The following is a 17,718-nucleotide window of genomic DNA, read 5'->3' on the forward strand; positions in this document are numbered from 1 at the left end:
AAGCGAAATCTATGAATATTGTGTTATAGAAAACTACGTGTTTCACTGTTTTTGGAACTACAACCTCCAAGAAGGTGCAATAGGGGCACAGGTTTCACTGACCCATAGCCTTCCAGCCCAACCTGCAAAGTATACGGACTTGAAATTTGATGAAGGTGTAAATCTTACGCTGAAAGCATCATTTAAGAAGAGATTGTTCGAAATTTCACTCCTATGGGGGTGAAACATGGGTTGAAAGTCTTTTTTTTAAATATGTCCCTATGTCCCTATTGAAGCTATAACTACAAAACTACGAAAATTGACATTTGGTGTCTCAGTCAGATACAAAAAAGAAACAGGTTTTTAGCATTTTCCGAAATTCTTCCATTGGGGGATAAAATAATTAGTGAAGATTTTTTGAAAATAAATCATTATTAAAGAACTACTGAAGCATTTTTATAGCTACATCTATGAAAATAGGTATTTGACATCTCGGTTGGATGTAAAAAAAAATGTGTTTCGTTGCTTTTGGAAATTTAACTCACTAATAGAGTGAAATAGGGGATGTAATGTTTTATGAAATATTTCACTATGAAAGCATTTTTAGAATTAAATGGATGAAGATTTGAATTTGGCTCCTCGGCTCTAAATAGAAGAATACGTGTTTAATTGTTTTTGAAAACCCAACCCCTAAAGGGTGTGAGATGTTTCAGAAAATGGTTCATTATGAAAGGATTGCTAAATATATCTGACAATTCGTATTCGGCTAATATGTTACAATTTTTAAAAACTACGTGTTTTTCTGGTTTTGGAACTTCGAGCATAAGGGGATGAAAATTTTAATGAAATATTTATTGCGTTATATTAAAATATTTTAAATCTGCATCTATGAAAACCGGTATTTCACTTCTCAATTAGATATAAAGAAATATGCGTTAGGGAATGAAAGACTGTACGGAGATATCACCACAAGAATACAAACGGCTTGATTAACAAAAACCTTGGACTCCAGCTGTCAGCATTGCTTTTTGATCATTCAGTAAAAGACCATGCTTCAACGGCGCTAAGTTTAGAAAGTTTAGAAAGTGTTGCAGTTTATAAAAGACATAAAAAAACGATTAAAGAAAAAAATTCTTTGCAGACCATGAACGGTCTACGCAAGTAAAGAAGCGGATGATAAGCTAGCTCTTTATGCAAATGAGTTGGTCACTTTAAGTTCCGAGACATGTCATGCAGCAGGAACGGAATCCTATAGTTGCTACGATTGGCTAAAGGAAAAGTTTTGCAGAATCACTCGAAATCACTTCTGCAAGTGGCTAAGAATCTCGTAATGAATAAAAATTCTGTACTGAGAATTCCAAGGTGGGAGAGGCGAGATTCCTCCCCCCCCCCCTTCCCCCTCCTCACAATGCTATCCTTCTTTACCTACAGCAAAAAATAAATAAATAAATTAATAAATAAAACTAGAGAAATTTCTACTGTGAAACTATTTGCATACAAGAGAACGGCCCTTGAAATTTAACTCTTCAAAGTTTTAAGCCCTGCTCATTCCGGATATTGATTAGAAAGTGTTAATCCACATGTGAAACCTGAGTATATAATCCCTGTGACATTTGATCAACGGTGTTCCATAAGGACAGGTTCTCATTCAAAACGTTCGAAAATTCAATTTCTTTGTAGTTGCATTTTTTAAAGGTGTACTTGTCTAGACTCTTGGAACAGAAAGTTTTTTTTTTTAATCCGTGCTTTACAAAAGTTTCTACAGTCCATTGTTTGAAGCAGTGTCACGGCTGCCATGAGCCGCGCGTGGTACCCGCCATGTGTCCAACGCCTTGTCACGGTTCGCGCGGCTCCCCCTGTTGGAGGTTCGAGTCCTCCCTCGGGCATGGTTGTGTGTGTGTTGTCCTTAGCATAAGTTACTGTAAGTAGTGTGTAAACATAGGGACTGATGGTTCAAATGGCTCTGAGCACTTTGGGACTTAACATCTGAGGTCATCAGTTTCCTAGAACTTAGAACGACTTAAACCTAACTAAATTAAGGACATCACACACACCCATGCTCGAGGCAGGATTTGAACCTGCGACCGTAGCGGTCGCGTGGCTCCCGACTGAAGTGCCTACAACCGCTCGGCCACATCGGCCGGTCTATCATGTATTCTAGAAGAGCTGTACGGTCGTCAGTGGCGCCTGTTCTTTCTAGAACAGTTACTATCTTCATATCTATGGTTAAACGTCACCCAGCCATTGACCTTCGTCTGTGCGAATGCGCACAGGCTACCGGAAATCTTACGGGAATCGTCACCTTAGTGTGAGCCAGTAATGAGTGGATGGACAAATACCTATTAAGTACATTACGTAATCGGATTGTGGGCGGTTCGGGGTGTGAGTCTCACGGGAAGCGTGCGAGGGATAAATTCCTGCAGTCGTGCTGTTCATTTGTGCCCTCGATAGCTCAGATGGATTGAGCGTCTGCCTTGTAAGCAGGAGATCCTGGGTTCGAGTCCCAGTAGCGGCACACTTTTCAGCTGTCCCCATCGAAGTATATCAACAACACCTGTCGGCAGCTGAGGGTTTCAATTAATTATCAGTTGTGTAGGTGATTCGATGAACCCTTTGCCAGGCACTTAAATGTGTTTTGCAGGGTATCCATATAGATGTAGATGATAACTCGTCCCGTGTCGCACGTGCTCAAAATGATTCATACTGCAGAATGCATGCAAACATACTCACCGAAAATACGGACGAATATCAAGTGCAGGCTGCCGAGTGCTGCATATCCAGCTTTGACAGATCGGCTTTTCCTGCCAAGAAGAACAGGAAGTTGCTGTCTAGGAACAATCAGAGGTAGAGGAAGGGTTGATAAATACTCCTTGACTTGCAGACTAAACGTAAATAACGAAAATACATTTTTGGTAAAAATTGGTCAAAACATAATCGGTTGCCCTCCGTATTGGATTAGCTGTTTTGAATATTGAAAATCTGACTTCAGATTCGTTTTCAGCGACATTAAAAATATATATGTAACACTCAGTTCATGCAAATCGAAGTAATAATATAACTAAATGTTTTCCCTAAACTTTGAACACATTTTTTTCGGGTAACTATTTTCTCAGAACGGCATGCAGCATAAATTAAAAGTGGTTCGTTCTCTTAACATCTACCTCTGACCCCTAAAAGTAAACACTTTTCTTAGGAACTTATAGCTATTATATGACATTTGTTAATATTAACTAATTTTTGTGTAGGCATAAGGAGTGAAACAAACCCTCAAAAATCGAACTCAAAGTTCGAATTAGCACTGTATCGTTAAATTTAAGGTTGTTTCATTGCGGTTAGGTATACGCTCCCATAAATTTTATGTTTTATCGACTGATGTTATCCATTTTCAATTTCAGAGGAATAATGTAGTATCAACTGATGTTACCCATTTTTGAATTCAGGTAACATATGAGGTGCCACACTGCACGCGCTCTGCGTACTCCAGTCTCGCAGGCCCTTGATCAAATCATAATTACGGGCGCCATTTTTTATTGAAAATCTAAAATTAAGCTCATAGTATTATCACTCGTAATTCCCAAACAGATCTTTCGAATGTATTTTCATTGTCTCAAAAAGAATTTCAAATGTACCCTTTTTTGCTCATTTGTATGAGAACCTGGCCGTAACGCCGGAATATAGTCACGAGATTTTTTTTCAGAGACGCTGTACGTTCGCGAGAAGACTTTCGTTCTGCGCGTGTCGAAGGACATTCCTCAGATATTACTGTGTGTGTGCTACTCAGTCGTGCCATTTAAGTGTACATCTTTGCATAGTTTTCCTTTCACGATGTAAACAGTGTTCCGCTCAGTTGCTAACTGGCCAGTGAGTGGTTCCGAAGGTATCGGATGTGCGGTGCGTTCGGTCTGCTAGGACAACAGCAGACTAGCGTGGTGCGATGGCAGAAGCAGACACTGAGGGAGCTAGCTGCTGGGACGCCAGCGAACAATTTATGCCAAGTAAGACGAAGAGGACTATTCCTATATTACGAGCCGTCTCAAAAGTGTTTACCATTGGTAAATCTTGCTGTTGAGTCTGACAAAACTGGCAGTTTTGCCTAGAGATACATTAGAGAGAGCTACAGGAAATCCCTCCACCCCCCTCAATGAATTTTTGGTTGTGATGACAGGCCGATTGGTAGTGTAGCCCGAGATCTAAGTTAGGTTGGAAGGTGGTAATTTGATTGAGAGTTGTTTACGCCAACGATTATGAATGCCGACTAAACGTTGTGCGAGCAGATTGCCCTGTAGCGTAGCCTAGCGTTTCCGTCCGCGCCACATTTAACACACTTTCTCTAACTGTGTACAAAAGTCTCACAACAGCCACGATAACTACGTTTCTGGTGGGGGGAGGGTAGAGTCCACTATGTAACTTTCACTGCAAATTTTAGTAACCGCATAAACTAACCGAAATAGAAGCGTAATTTTAACTATATTTCCTTTTGTGGGAAAATAATGGTTCTCCTCTTTCGGCAGCACCTGTAATATGTAGGCGACTTATTAGTTTTTTTTAACTCTGAATCATGATCTCAATAGACGCAGTGCTTTTTTTACGTTACTTGATTTGTGGTCTATAGTAAACAATGCAACGAATTGGTAAATTCTTTGAAGTTTGACGTGTGTTACATAGACGACGTCTGCAATGTTCGTAAGGCCAAGTTTGCATATATTCGGTGTCTGTTTTTTTGGCCATGTACTGTATAATTAAAGGGAGGAGGATTATGTTCAAGGAGCAGTGCATTAGCAGTCTATGGAGAAATTGAGAATTTGGATCTAAAGAACGGCATGCTCGGGCAGTTCGTGCTATTCTGTTGACCACTGTGTAATTCGGACACAGTGATCATTGCCTCTCCCTCGTAACCAGGGGACTCGGGTGCTAATCCTGGTCTGGCACAAATTTTCGACAGTGCCCATTGACTAAAGTCTGTGCCCATTGTCAGCTAATGTCATTGTTTCGGTGTTAAATTGTATTTTGTTCACGATACGTAGTTTGGCTTTTTCATGGATAACAGCTTTGAAAAGCGTACAGGTTATATTGATATTTGCTCGTCGTTAGTCCAAGGCAACTATAGCGATTTATAAACACAGTTGTAGTTCGTATTAAGCCTACATACGTAATTGTGTCCTGTGTTTCTTTACCAAGAACTACTTCGTAAGTAATTCCCTGTAGTGGTATTTTGTTTTAGTATTTTGTTTAAATATTTATAGACTGCAGGCTTGGATGAAATATGAAACACATGTCCGAAGTTCCTGTTGATACTGCAGATACTGTTTCATCCGTACTAGGGGCCAAAACATTTCATCTAATACAGAAGGACACAATTTGTCTCGAGATTTAGCAATTTTTCGTAATAGAGGCCTTGCTTCGATATATTTTTCTCTAATTCTTGTTTGGTTTTAATCTTAAAACACACTAACTCTTCCACCACTTATTCGATATGTGGTTTTATCCATTTCGTAGCCTAGAGTTCCTAAACGGTCGATAATATTAATGATTTCCTTTCTCAATTATATTTTCTGTAAATCTCCTGTTTATGATTATTGCTAACATGTTTCACGTTCTCACTTTTATTATTTTTATTTTTCTAGTTTTGTGCCTTGTAGCCAAATTTTCTTTGAATCTGGTTTTTAATTCTGAAATAGTAACAGTTGAAGGTCAAGAGAAGATTGCGGTCTATTTGAGGAGAGTGGCTTGGAGATTTTTTATAACAGACGTATACAGGTCATGGAGATCCTTACCTATATACATTTACTTCGAGTGTGATGTAGCCCATTCTCTTGTCATGATCTCGGCTGTATCGTAGCACATTGTCTCGGTTAGGTTGGAGATTTCTGTTGAGAGTTGCCGAAGTCAACGAAAGTGATTACAAAGTAAACACTGTGCTAACAGAACGATCTGTAGCGTAGTCCAACACGTTCTTTCTGTCCTTTTAAAGCCTCTTTTAATTAAAAATAACTAAAGCTGCAAGATACAATCACAAAAACTGTATTACGTAATAGAGTAATCCCAGACTATTGTTGTGTAAGTTGTGTGCGTACACTATTTTTTTTGTCAGTGAATATACATTTTTTTACTCATTTGCTGGGTTTCAATTTTCCCCGTTTTCTGGCAAAAAACCTTTTCCTGTGAAGGGCCCATTAGCTTGTCGGTTATATTTGTGACTTTCTCGACGGTCAGTAATTTCCTGATAGTCCATCCACCGGCGTCATTGTTAACATCGGATATAGATTTTAGTATTAGGAAGGCTAATATGAAGCTAATGCATAAGTAGGTCTAATGATTAATAAAAATAGGAATGCGGGTAAGCTACTACAAACAGCATAGTGAACGCATTGTTGTGGCCAAGATAGCCACGAATCCCACGCCTACCAAAGCCGTAAAAGTAGTCCGCAGATGATGAAGAAATTGATGAAATGTGTGATGAGATAAAGGAAATCATTCGGATAGTGATGGGAGATGAAAATTTAATATTAATGGGTGACTGGAATTCGACAGTAGGAAATGGAAGAAAAGGAAACGTAGTAGGTGAATATGGAATGGGGGTAAAAAATGAAAGAGGAAGCCGCCTGGTAGGTTTTTGCCCAGAGCATAACTTAATCATAGCTAACACTTGGTTCAAAAATCATGAAAGAAGATTGTATACGTGGAAGAGACCTGGAGATACTGCAATATTTCATATATATTATATAATGGTAAGACAGAGATTTAGGAACCAGATTTTAAATTGTAAGACATTTCCAGGGGCAAATGTGGACTCTGATCACAATATATTGATTATGAACTGTAGATTAAACTGAAGAAACTGGAAAAAGGTGGGAATTTAAGGAGATGGGACCTGAAAGAACTGACAGAATCAGAAGTTGTAGAGTGTTTCAGGAAGATCATTAGGGAACGATCTACGGGAATGGGGGAAAGTAATACAGTGTGATGAGGGATCTGAGTGGTGTACTGTCAAGGGGGAGGGGGTTCCTCAGGGATCAGTGTTGGGGCCGCTCCAGTTCCTTATTTATATAAATGATATGCCCTCAAGTATTATGGGTAACTCTAAAATATTTCTGTTTGCTGATGACACTAGCTTGGTAGTAAAGGATGTTGGGTGCAACATTGACTCCGTTTCAAGTAGTGCAGTACATGACCTCAGTCCATGGCTTGTAGAAAATAAACTAACGTTAAATCACAGTAAGCTTCAGTTTTTACATTTTCTAACACACAATTCAACAAAACCTGACGTTTTAATTTCACAGCATGGGCATATGATTGGTGAAACTGAACGGTTCACATTCCTAGGTGTTCAAATAAATAGTAAGATGTCGTGGAAAGCCCACGTTCAGGATCTTGTTCAAAGACTTAATACTGCCATTTTCACTATTGGAACGGTGCCGAAAGTGAGTGATACTTCGACAAGTAAATTAGTCTACTTTGCTTATTTCCATTCACTTATGTCGTATGGTATTATGTTTTTGGGTAACTCTTCCCATTCTAGATGGATATTTTTGGCTCAGAAACTGGAGGTTCGGGCAAAAAGTGGTGTGAGTTCACGAACCTCTTGTCGACTTCTGTTCAGGGAGTCTGGGTATTTTGACCTTGGCCTCTCAATATGTATATTCCTTATTGTCGTTTCTTGTTACCGATATTAGTTTATTTCCAACAATAAGCAGCTTTCACTCGGTTAATACTCGGGAGAAATCAAACCTCCATTTGGATCGGACTTCCTTAACTCTTGTGCAAAAATGTGTGAGTATACTGCTGCATCCATTTACAATAAGCTGCCACTCGAATTCAAAAATCTTAGCTGTAATCCACGCGCTTTCAAATCGAAACTGGAGTGTTTCCTCATGGGTCACTCCTTTTATTCTGTCGAGGAGTTAATTGAAAAATTAAGCTGATTCTCATTGTACTGCTGATAGCGTTTGCTTAAACTTATGGACTGATTTTCTCTCAGGTTCATGAACATGTATTTCTATCTGTTATTACTTTTTTGTTGTAAGTTCATGTGTCGCCCTAACCGCCAGCTGCTTCACGTCTGCTGTGCAGCGAGCTACCTTAATTTAAGTATTAACTCTATTTTTCTTACTTGTCACTTCTTCTTCCGTGTGTTTTTGCTTTTAGGAAGCTTTAATTGTCGAGTGCTAGTAATAGTGTTACATAGATTTCGTGTTTGTTTTGAATACAGTCAGAGAGAGTCCTTGTAGTCAGCCATAGTGCCAGTAGTGCTAGTGTTTGTTTTGAATACAGTCCAGAGACAGGTAGTGCTATTTTCATTGTTTTCCACAAGAAGTGGTTAGCAATCACAGTTTAGTCAGTAATCAATCGCCTTTAGTGAATTAGCAGTCTACTTAAAAGTTGATTAAGTCTCTTCGGTAAATTGATTCCTTAGGATGGATAGGATGTGTGACTGCTGTGTACGGACGCTGGCCACTCTTCGCGAACTGCTGAGCGTGTTGATGGCCGCGGTCAGCCGTCTTCAGGCTGCTGCCTCGGAGTGTAGCGGCAGTGGGGAGTCTGGTGCGTCGCATGGTGCACCCCAGGTATTAGATGCTTCACCCACTGTCCCTGCTGTCGAGAGATCTTCGCGGGTACCGGGCGCGGTTGGGCCACCCTCTCCCCAAGGGGAGTGGCGGGTTCAGTGGCGTTCGCGGCGCACGAGGCGGAGGGTCAATGTGGAGGCTGGCCGTGTGGCATCGCCCGCTCTGCCTGTGAATGGACATGTGGCTGCTCCTTCAGCAAGGTCCGAGCAGGCACACGGGGGGAGGGGTTTATTAGTTATTGGGAGCTCCAACGTTAGGCTAGTGATGGAGCCCCTTAGGGAAATGTTATAGTTCTGGGAGGAGATTTTAATTTTGCTGGATATAGACTGGGAGACTCAAACGTTCATAACGGGTGGCAGGGACAAAGAATCCATTGAAATATTTTTAAGTGCTTTATCTGAATACTACCTTGAGCAGTTAAACAGAGAACCGACTCGTGGCGATAATATATTAGACCTTCTGGTGACAAACAGACCCGAACTATTTGAATCAGTTAATGCAGAACAGGGAATCAGCGATCATAAAGCGGTTACTGCATCGACGATTTCAGCCGTAAATAGAAATATTAAAAAGGTAATAAGATTTTTCTGTTTAGCAAAAGTGACAAAAAGCAGATTACAGAGTACCTGACGGCTCAACACAAAAGTTTTGTCTCAAGTACAGATAGTGTTGAGGGTCAGTGGACAAAGTTCAAAACCATCGAACAATATGCGTTAGATGAGTATGTGCCAAGGAAGATCGTAAGAAATGGAAAAGAGCCACCGTGGTACAACAACCGAGTTAGAAAACTGCTGCGGAAGCAAAGGGAACTTCACAGCAAACATAAACATAGCCAAAGCCTTGCAGACAAACAAAAATTACGCGAAGCGAAATGTAGTGTAAGGAGGGCTATGCGAGAGGCTTTCAATGAATTCGAAAGTAAAGTTCTATGTACTGACTTGGCAGAAAATCCTAAGAAATTTTGGTCCTATGTCAAAGCGGTAGGTGGATCAAAACAAAATGTCCAGACACTCTTTGACCAAAATGGTACTGAAACAGAGGATGACAGACTAAAGGCCGAAATACTAAATGTCTTCTTCCAAAGCTGTTTCACAGAGGAAGACTGCACTGTGCTTCCTTCTCTTGAAGTCGCACAGTTGACAAAATGGTAGATATCGAAATAGACGACAGAGGGATAGAGAAACAATTAAAATCGCTCAAAAGAGGAAAGGCCTCTGGTCCTGATGGGATACCAGTTTGATTTTACACAGAATACGCGAAGGAAATTGCCCCCTTCTTGCAGCGGTGTACCGTAGGTCTCTAGAAGAGCGAAGCGTTCCAAAGGATTGGAAAAGGGCACAGGTCATCCCCGTTTTCAAGAAGGGACGTCGAACGGATGTGCAGAACTATAGACCTATATCTCTAACGTCGATCAGTTGTAGAATTTTGGAACACGTATTATGTTCGAGTATAATGCCTTTTCTGGAGACTAGAAATCTACTCTGTAGGAATCAGCATGGGTTTCGAAAAAGACGGCCGTGTGAAACCCAGCTCGCGCTATTCGTCCACGAGACTCAGAGGGCCTTAGACACGGGTTCACAAGTAGATGCCGTGTTTCTTGACTTCCGCAAGGCGTTTGACACAGTTCCCCACAGTCGTTCAATGAACAAAGTAAGAGCATACGGACTATCAGATCAGTTGTGTGCTTGGATCGAGGAGTTCCTAGATAACAGAACGCAGCATGTCATTCTCAATGGAGAGAAGTCTTCCGAAGTAAGAGTGATTTCAGGTGTGCCGCAGGGGAGTGTCATAGGACCGTTGCTATTCACAATATTCATAAATGACCTGGTGGATGACATCGGAAAGTCTCTGAGGCTTTTTGCAGATGATGCTGTGGTGTATCGAGAGGTTGCAACAATGGAAAATTGTACTGATATGCAGGAGGATCTGCAGCGAACTGACGCATGGTGCACGGAATGGCAATTGAATCTCAATGTAGACAAGTGTAATGTGATGCGAATGTATAGAAAGATAGGTCCCTTATCATTTAGCTACAAAATAGCAGGTCAGCAACTGGAAGCAGTTAATTCCATAAATTATCTGGGAGTACGCATTAGGAGTGATTTAAAATGGAATGTTCATATAAAGTTGATCGTCGGTAAAGCAGATGCCAGACTGAGATTCATTGGAAGAATCCTAAGGAAATGCAATCCGACAACAAAGGAAGTAGGTTACAGTACGCTTGTTCGCCCACTGCTTGAATACTGCTCAGCAGTGTGGGATCCACACCAGATAGGTTTGATAGAAGAGATAGAGAAGATCCAACGGAGAGCAGCGCGCTTCGTTGCAGGATCATTTAGTAATCGCGAAAGCGTTACGGAGATGATAGATAACCTACAGTGGAAGACTCTGCAGGAGAGACGCTCCGTAGCTTTGCATGGGCTTTTGTTGAAGTTTCGAGAACATACCTTCACCGAAGAGTCAAACAGTGTATTGCTCCCTCCTACTTATATTTCGCGAAGAGACCACGAGGATAAAATCAGAGAGATTAGAGCCCACACAGAAGCATACCGAGAATCCTTCTTTCCACGTACAATACGAGACTGGAATAGAAGGGAGAACGGATAGAGGTACTCAGGGTACCCTCCGCCACACACCGTTAGGCGGCTTGCGGAGTACGGATGTAGATGTAGATACTGACACGTTCCATGACCTTGAAGATTTGCTCCTCAATTTTGGCCTACGGAACTTGACATGCGCAGAGAAAGAGGGTAACAGAAGATATATTGAATTTAATTTATGAAAGGAGAAAATACAAAAATGCAGTAAATTAAGCCGGCAAAAAGAAATACTAATGTCTCAAAATGAGATCGACAGGAAGTGCAAAATGGCTAAGCAGGGATATCTAGAGGACAAACGTAAGGATGTAGAGGCGCATATCACTAGGTGTAAGATAGATACTGCGTACAGGAAAATTAAAGAGACCTTTAGAGAAACGAGATTCACTTGTATGCATATCAAGAGCTCAGATGGAAACCCTGTTATCAGCAAAGAAGGGAATGCAGAAAGGTGGAAGGTGTATATAGAGGATCTATACAAGGGCAGTGTACTTCAGGACAATATAATGGAAATGGAAGAGGATGTAGATGAAGATGAAATGGGAGATGACATACTGCGTGAAGAGTTTGACAGAGCACTGAAAGACCTTAATCGAAACAAGATCCCGGTAGTAGGCAACATTCCATTAGAACTACTGACAGCCTTGGGAGACCCAACTCTGACAGAACGTTACCGTCTGATGAGCGAGATGCATGAGACAGCCGAAATACCGTCAGACTTCAAGAAGAATGAAATAATTCCAATTTCAAAGAAAGCAGGTGTTGACAGATGTGAAAATTAGCGAACTATCAATTTAATAAGTCACAGCTGCAAAATACTAACGCAAATTCTTTACAGACGAATGGAAAAAATGGTAGAAGCCGACCTCAGGGAAGACCAGTTAGGATTCCGTAGAAATACTGGATCATGTGAGGCAATACTGACCCTACGACTTACCTTATTAAGTAGATTAAGGAAAGGCAAACCTACGTTTCTAACATTTGTAGACTTAGAGAAATCTTTTGACAATGTTGACTGGAATACTCTCTTTCAAATTCTGAAGGTGGCAGGGGTAAAATACAGGGAGCGAATTCAATTTACAATTTGTACAGAAAGCAGGTGGCAGTTATAAGAGTCAAGGGATATGAAATTGAAGCAGTGGTTGGGAAGGGAATGAGACAGGGTTGTAGACTATCCCCAGTGTTATTCAATCTGTTTATTGAGCAAGCAGTAAAGGAAACAAAAGAAAAATTCTGAGTAGAAATTAAAATCCATGGATAAGAAACTAAAACCTTGAGGTTTGCCGATGACTTTGTAATTCAGAGACAGCAAAGAACCTAGAAGAGTAGCTGAACAGAATGAAGTGTCCTGAAGGGATGATATAAGATCAGCATCAATAAAAGCAAAACGAGGATAATGGAATGTAGTCGAATTAAGGTGGGTGATGCTGAGGGAATTAGATTAGGAAATGAGACATTTAAAGTAGTAAAGGAGTTTTGCTATTTAGGGAGCAAAATAACTGATGACGGTCGAAGTAGAGAGGATATAAAATGTAGACTGTCAATGGTAAGAAAAGTGTTTCTAAAGAAGAAAAATTTGCTAACATCGAGTATAGCTTTAGGTATCAGGAAGTCTTTTCTCCGAGTATTTGTATGCAGTGTAGCCACGTATGGAGGTGAATAATGGACAATAAATAGTTTGAACATGAAGAGAATAGAAGCTTTCGAAATGTGGTGCTACAGAAGAATGCTGAAGATTAGATGGGTAGATCACATAACTAATGTGGAGGTATTGAATAGGATACGGGAGAAGAGAACTTTGTGGCACAACTTGACTAGAAGATGGGGTCGGATAGTAGGACACGTTCTGAGGCATTAAGGGATCACGAATTTAATATTGGAGGGCAGCGTGGAGGGTAAAAATCGAGGAGGGAGTCCAGGAGATGAATACACTAAGCAGATTCACAAGGATGTAGGTTGCAGTGGGTACTGGGAGATGAAGCTTCCAGACGACACAGTAGCATGGAGAGCTGCATCAAACCAGTCTGTGGACTGAAGACAACAACAACAACAACGTATTTGTGTGATGTGTAACCTTCAACAGAAGTGGGGCAGACAAGAGGATTAGATTATATGTACTTTCCATTGAAATTGATCCATAATGGGGAGATACTCAATGGGAAAATAATATGCTAATTTACTATCCACAGACCGCAAATGGACTGATCATGAACGAGGAATGAAAATTTAGTCACACTTCTGATTGTACACGTATTATTTGACCCCCCCCCCCCCTCTCTCTCTCTCTCTCTCTCTCTCTCTCTCTCTCTCTCTCTCTCTCTCTCTCTCTCTCTCTCTCTCTCTCTAACACACACACACACACACTCTCTCTCTCAATCGCGCGCGCGCGCTAGTTCTAATAAATAATTCAATTCATTAATGGTGTCGGAAGAGATGGTTAGCAAGAAATCCTTTAGGCTCCTCGTAAACTGAAATCTGTCAGTAGTAAAGCTTTTTGTGGCTGCCGGCAAGTTATTGAAAACATCGTTCTCCTTAATGATGGAGACTTTCTTGCACCAAAGTAATTAACTTACCAATTTTTGTGGAGATTATTCACTTCTAGTTATGACTTCATGAAATGAGCTGTTGATTTGAAAATATTCATTTGTTTTTAAACACAATATTCACGGGGAGAACGTATCTTCCATCTCCACCATGTTAACTGATCTATTTATATGATCCTTATTCTAAGTTGTGTTATATTAACGGTAAAACACAAAACATTACTTACATGCATTTCCACTGTTTTCCAACAAGCTAACAATTTTTCATGAATAATATATTAATACTGAAATTTTTAGAAAAATTTTGAAAGAGAGGTTTTGCAGGCAAATTTCAAAAATAAAAAGACCATAGTGTTCATTATAATACAACTTCTCCATGGTTTTTAATTCCTACTCCGAAGTTTTCTTTTGTTTTCTTTACTGCTTGCTCAGCAAACAGATTGAATAACATCGGAGATAGGCTACAACCCTGTCTCACTCCCTTCCCAACCACTGCTTCCCTTTCATATCCCTCGACTCTTCATGCCCTCGAGTAAGAAAACTGACCGTTAGAATTCCATGGTTCTGGGATAAATGGTTTGAGAGGAAAGGTACATTTAGTTAGAAAAGTTACGGAAAATTTAAAGTTGCATTGCACTTAACGTCGTACATGCACTCATTTAAATTCATAGTTTCTTTCACTTTCCAATAGTATTAATGCTGTACAAAAACATAACATTTGTTTCATGATATTTACTTTTTTATTTCTTGCAAGTCTTCTAGAACTTCTCTCGAAAACTTTGTGGGTAGATCTTGGCATTTGTTTTGTTCAGAAACGTTATTACTGTAGCAAACAACTGACTACGAGACAAGAAAAAATGTATTCAATAGGTGAAAGCTCAAAAACTACGGGTAAAATGTCCCTAGGCTTATCATCTCAAAGAAGAGATGGCACAGAGAAACAAGTGGGCATGTCTTACATAGCAAGCTGCCATTTAAACCGACATTTTAGTACCTTCAAATAAGGATTTGGAATAAAATACTTTCATATTCGCACTAAGTGTAAATCAAACTGGTACAGTCACCAATAAACAAAATTATTTTCATTGTTTTCGGGGTTCCTTTTGCCTTTCGGAATAAATATATTGCGAATCAGCAGTTAACATGCCTGGTTCCCCAAACAGGAGACGACTAGAAACTTCCGAAATGTGGTGGTGTAGAAGAATGCTAAAAAAGTTTTGATCGAATAGCTGATGGGGAGATACGAAATCAGATTAGGGAGCAGAGAAATTAATGGCACAAATTGACAAAAAGAAGCGATCGTGGGTAAATGTCATATTTCGATTCCACCCATCCGCTGTGACCCACGACGTTCTGCATTACTTTGATTAGTTGCATTTCGAAGGATACCAGTGGCCTTATTAAATGTTAACTGGGATTGCCTTCGTTTCTAGAGCAATTTATAACGTTCGTTAACTATGATTTTTTTCGGAATATATCGTGATGAACTCTGGGAGGAACCACAGAACACAGCTTAAATTGTCGTTGAAGAAACGAGTAGTGATTGTATTTTTATCTTTCTTATCCGACACGTTGGGGAATCCAAGGTATAATGGGGTACACAGTTGAAAACTTTGATTAAATGTACAAAATTGATAAATAAGAGAGTTACAAATTTTTATATGAACACATTATGATGTATTAATCACAAAAATATAAGAACATTGCCATAAAATAAAACAACAATATTTTCTCACTCAAAAACAAATTTATATCATTTGCACGCGGCAGAATGGGGTGGTAAATACAAGTGATTACAAAAACGTATAAAATTATCGGAAATGCAGAAAATATTGGCTTGCTCGGTATTTTTTTTAGTTTAAAGTGAGTATTAATGTCAAACTACAGTTTTCATGTATCGTATCCTTTTCTTGAGGCTGTTTACAAAATTCACACACGGGGAGACACTCATCATCTTCGCTATCTATTCCTGCACAAGAATCGTGTGTCCATTTTTTGCACGTGGAAAAAGCGACCCAACCTCCAACTGATTTTGAATATAACCCACCACAATATACACACTGACAGTCAGAACTTACCTCATAATCACTCTCGTTAGTATAGTATTCTTACTCCTTTCTTCCATTTATCTTCAGGCTCTTTCTCTCGTTTTTGAGTTCTTAATTTTATTCTCTTTCGCAAAAAGTTTTCTGTTTGCTCTTTCTTCTTTGTCAAAGTTCTTTTTTCTATTTCTCCCATTAATGACTTTTAACTCTTTTTTGTACGGCGAATCAGTTAAAACAACGTAGTTCCCCCTTTTCAGTCTCGCTCTTTTCTTGCTTTCGTTAACTTTTGACAAGAAAATCAGAATCTCAGGTGAAATATGAAATGAGGAGGTTGTGTTGTCAGTTGTCATCCAAGAGCACCCAAGATTAGAACAATTAGCCCCAATAACTTTGTTATTCTTAGGCGGCAGTTCATTGTAACAATTCGCTGAAACCTCGTCCCCTTGATTATCCAGCCCGTTTGAGTCGTCTTTTTCAGCTGGTGTGCTAGTTGGAGGCAATTCAAATTGTTCAGATATAATAACCCCTTCATCTGACGGCCTATCACGTCCGCTGTCAGTTGTGTGTGCCGATAGGAAGTGTGCGTCTTGAATATGGATGGGTCCGTGGGCCATATTGCAGTAGCTTCGAAACCTTTAATAGCGGTTTTCATTGTTGCGCTTTAGACGAAAGCTGAACCAAAAAGCGTTGAAATTTGAAAGATAGTTACGACTTTCCCTGCGTGGCTTCGCAGCCATTTTCGAAGCTGATCACTATAACGAGGATTTATAAAACAAACATCAAGCGGCTGAAGTCTGTGAGAGCAATGTGGTGGTGAAGAAACGCCACTCTCCCTCGCGTAGTCCATAACGTCATTGTTCGTGGTATGAGCTGAGTGGCCATCTGATATAAGGAGAACTGGGACGTGCTTTGATGTCTTAGAAAATACCACTAATTGTGGAAACCATACAAAGAATGACTCTGTGGCCATCCATGCGGTGCTGTGGACCTCAGCGCAACCTCCTGCTGTCAGTCCTAACTCAAATTCTTTCTGCTTCTTCTTTAGTGGAAAAATAATCGTAGGAGGAATGTCAGCTCCGCTTGCTGACGTACTAATGAGGATGGTTGCAGTTTCGCCCCTTTCTGCAGAGGTTAACGATCGCACTGGACGGTTCCCTTTGCAAGCTGCGATGTTCGATTGGTTTTTAGCATTAACCGAGACGCCTGTTTCATCACAATTAGTTATTTGAGAAGTCATTAGTTTGTGATTGTCAGTTACATTTGTTAGCAACGAAAAAAACCTATCGACAGCTACTTCATTAAAATCAATGATTCTTGTACCAGATAATGCTTCGGGCTTGCGAACAAACCCGCATTTGCTTCTTCATTGTTTCGTGATGTAATAAAGATTTCGATTTGTTTTGCTCGAAATTTTCGAAAAGGTATCTGTAAAAACGTGCAAAAATTGAAATGGCAAAACTGTGCACCTGCCGAAATACGAGTGCGTATACTCATTTGAAAACATTTTCCTACACCGCTTCTGATACGCTAGAGGTTACCGCACAGTAAACAACAATTGTAGTTGACCGTTTGCCTGCATCGTATAAAGTACGGCCAATAAAATATTTTTGTAGGGGGGACACATCATCTCATTCTAAATGGAGAGTTCATCTATAGGTGTAAAAGTAACCACTTGTGCCAGAGGGAAGTGTGTTGGGAGCCTTATTGTTCCTGTTGTATATTAACATTACAGATAATATAAGTAAGCTCACATATTTCGAAAATGATGCCGATATCGACATTGAGGTAACAAAGGTCGTGTGAAGCGATATGCACATACAGGGGATAGTAAAAATGTGACCACCTATACTTGCATCTACATGGATACTCTGCAAGTCACATTTAAGTGCATGGCACATTGTTCATCGAACCACCTTCACAAGTCTCTATTATTCCAATCTCGCATAGCACCCGGAAAGAATGATCACCTGTGTCTTTCCATACGAGCTCT

General features: G+C 40.1%; 1 non-coding gene across 1 annotated transcript; it reads left to right on the forward strand.

Moving 5' to 3' along the window:
- The first annotated feature begins 2,419 nt into the window (after nucleotides 1-2,419).
- On the forward strand, nucleotides 2,420-2,494 carry Trnat-ugu (transfer RNA threonine (anticodon UGU)). Its single transcript has one exon. It is a non-coding gene; the product is annotated as a tRNA-Thr (tRNA).
- Nucleotides 2,495-17,718: the final 15,224 nt, after the last annotated feature.

Source organism: Schistocerca gregaria, unplaced genomic scaffold, assembly GCF_023897955.1.
Source record: "Schistocerca gregaria isolate iqSchGreg1 unplaced genomic scaffold, iqSchGreg1.2 ptg000357l, whole genome shotgun sequence".
Taxonomy (NCBI): Eukaryota; Metazoa; Arthropoda; class Insecta; order Orthoptera; family Acrididae; genus Schistocerca; species Schistocerca gregaria.